Here is a 3,653-nt window from a genome sequence, read left to right on the forward strand (position 1 = left end):
AAATACTTTAAAACCGTTGGAATACCTTATGCCAGAAAAGTGTGTTGACCAGTGTTAGCACTTTCCTGCCACACCCCTTTGCCCACCCCCACCACGTGATCAACCACGTGGATGACGTCACACAGCCTATTTCTTGACAGCCCACCTCAACCCAAACAGCTCTTGGCTTTGCACTCGGTTAGCGCGGGTTGGCTACGTACGGCGCGAAAGAAATCCAGCGCACGTACCTGGCTGCCGGAGGCCTTGAACACAAGACCGGCTTTAGAGAGAAGTCCCCGGGCAGTAAAGAAAAAATTGCATCGCCCTTTTTGGAGACACTTAATTTGCCCGTTTTGTTCTCTGCGTTCATATCCGGGCTCAGGGTGTGAGTCACGGTTCTTGAGGTTTGCGAGAGGTCAGCACAGGACGGGTGCTATGACTGTTGGCAGATTCATTAAGCAAGTTATTTACTCCTTAACCGCTTTGCGTTCATCTCTTGAAGCCTCGCCGTTACTCTGTCACCCATAGACTCAGCACTGCACCATAGACTCAGCACTACACCATAGACTCAACACTGCCCATAGACTCAACACTGCCCATAGACTCAACACTGCCCATAGACTCAACACTGCACCACAGACTCAACACTGCACCATAGACTCAACACTGCACCACAGACTCAACACTGCACCATAGACTCAGCAATGCACCATAGACTCAACACTGCCCATAGACTCAACACTGTCCATAGACTCAACATTGCACATTTAATAATTGTTTTTTTAACCTTTTATCTGGACAAAACTGACACCTTTTTTACGAGGAGTCATGTCTGCATAGACCACAATACCTGCAGTCATAATGCAAACAAAAAACATAACTCTGATAATGTATGGACTGTCTTTGAAGTTGATTGGTCAACACCCGAGACAGCTTTCCGTAGAGCCTAGTCTCATATGGGTTGGACCACTACCCATAGACTCAACACTGCCCATAGACTCAACACTGCCCATATACTCACACTGCCCATAGACTCAACACTGCCCATAGACTCAGCACCGCCCATAGACTCAACACTGCCCATAGACTCAACACTGCCCATAGACTCAGCACTGCCCATACTCAACACTACCCATAGACTCAACATTGCCCATAGACTCAGCACTGCCCATAGACTCAACACTGCCCATAGACTCAGCACTGCCCATAGACTCAGCACTGCCCCCTGTCGCGATCCCTACTGAGTGCCTCCCTACCGCTACTGTCACTCATTGATTCTAGATTTGAAGTTTCCTGACTGCAGGAATCCATACTCTTTGGTTCTTTCGGTAAAGTCACGTAGGTACAAAATAAATGACATTTATTTCATACCTACTCATTACACCATCCCAATTCCGTGTCACCGTCCCGTAAGTGAAGTCACCAAGCCCATTTAAATATATAAATTAAATATAAATTACATTTGAACGAATACACCTTCCCAAAACCCCCTACACCCCCCCCCCCACTCCATCCTTGGCCATGAGAGATATTCCCAACATCCCATTCGAGCCGATTGATACGCCTGGGAGAACTCAGCGATGGCTTCGCGTGTTTTAAAAAATTAACCCGTAAAAACAAAGTTTTTCACTATAAATCCTTTATATGCGTGGCATCGGTTTTATTTTATTATTCATTTCTGTTTTTCGTGAGTAAGAGTTTCATTTTTATCACATTGGTATTTTAAATTAAATATGAAAAAAAAAATTCCTAAAAAGTGGATAATTTTGGGAACAAAAATTTTCACGAAAATAAATTGTCACGCACAACGAGTCTGCGTGCAAAATGTCAGCTCGATTGGATCACGGGAAGTGGGTTAAAAAAACGACCGAAAGATTTGCACGGTCGTAAGCGCGCAAGCACAAGCAAGCGAACTTAATATAAAGGATTTAAAAAGCGGAGGCCACGCGTGGAAACCCGGTCGGGGATGCGAACTTGCGGAATATTCCTCAGGGGGGGGGGGGGGAGATCAATGCCCCCCCCTCCATCCCCCCATCAAAGGCTTCAGCAACACGTGGGCGCGTAGCCGACTGCTCGTCAGGACCTTTGCAAATTGACCGTCATTATGTCACGGTGACATTCGCCTTCTTTGCTTTTCATCTTGTGTTGGTTGTTGTTGTTTGTTGTTGTTGTTTGTTGTTGTTTTTTATTTGTTTGTGTCACGGGATATTTACGGCGGTGATATAGCTCCGCTCCCACCCCCCAACACCCCCCCCCCCCAAGACCCCCCTCTCCCCCCCACCCCCCAACACACCCCCCAACACTCCCCCCAACACCCCCCCCCCCCAAGACCCCCCTCTCCCCCCCACCCCCCCCCAACACACCCCCCCAAAACTCCCCCCAACACCCCCCCCCCAAGACCCCCCCCTCCCCAACACCCCCCCCCCAACACACCCCCCCACACCCCCAACACCCCCCAACACCCCCCCCAAGACCCCCCTCTCCCCCCCCCACCCCCCAACACACCCCCCCAACACTCCCCCCAACACCCCCCCCCCCATACGGGGTGAATGTATTCGGAAACGCAATTGTATCGTTACAACGCGGGTGTGAATTGAATAGGACGCGATCGAGCGAACGGAACGAGGTCGTAGCGGCTGCGTCGGCGTTGCATCCTCATCATCATCATCGTCATCGTCCTCATCATCGTCATCGTGACGCAAGACGTCGGGATGCTGCTGGATGCTTCGAGGTGCTACCCGCCACGCCCTTCGGTCTTTGATCAGCCTACGCCCGCATCTCCCCCCTATATTAGAAAAATTTGTTATAACGTGATTTTTTTTCCCATAACGCGGCGTTATTCAGGAACGCAACTACTGCTGCGTAGTAGTTCACAATAATGAGCTTACGTCCTGCAAAAGGTGCATTTGAAAATCGTGATACTCCTACTGATGCTCCTCCTGCTGTTGTGGAGTGACTCATACAGCCGGCTATGGCTGCCGGGTTTTGGTGGTACATGTTGTTTATGTCGTTTATTGTGAAATTTCGCTCACAGTTCCGATGATCACTGTTACATTGCTTTTATGGCTTTATTTTGATTTCGAAAAGTTTTTTGGTTTGGCCATGTTTGTTTGTTGTAGTACGGAGTTAGACTGATGGCCTTAATCTAAGTTGTCTTGTGGTTGTAGTTGTTGTTGTTTGACTTGCATCCCACTAGGATTTTTGCACAGCGTTGGTGTACGGTGCTTTTTTTCTGGAAGACTTTGCAGTTTTTTCCTGGATTTTTCTGTTTGCGCATAGTCACTTTAAGACGGTTTCTTGTTCATGTTTTTTTTTGCGGTTGCGCCCGATTCAAGAGCCGAATGGCTCACAGGGCTCTACCTAATAAATGAAACTGAAACTGCAAGGTCAGGCTGTGGCGGTCATAAGCGGATCGGTGAAGGTGGGAAGGGCATAGACGTGGGGAACATTCGAGTACGGTACAACAATTAATATCGCTACGTTGCCCTCCATTATCCCCTAGCCACCTCTTGGTAGTGCATTGGTGGAGGTATCCAGGGCAAAAACCTGCTGAGCTGAGCTTCCTACCACAGAAAGTTGGTGGCTTCAAACATCTGGGGAAACCTCGAGTCGACGATTCATCAGTGCCGCGTCTTGCGTCTGATATTTTATATTTATTGGTCTCTGGGCGACGA

This window comes from Lethenteron reissneri, chromosome 1, assembly GCF_015708825.2.
Source record: "Lethenteron reissneri isolate LAM-NWPU_2019-01 chromosome 1, ASM1570882v1, whole genome shotgun sequence".
NCBI classification, from domain to species: domain Eukaryota; kingdom Metazoa; phylum Chordata; class Hyperoartia; order Petromyzontiformes; family Petromyzontidae; genus Lethenteron; species Lethenteron reissneri.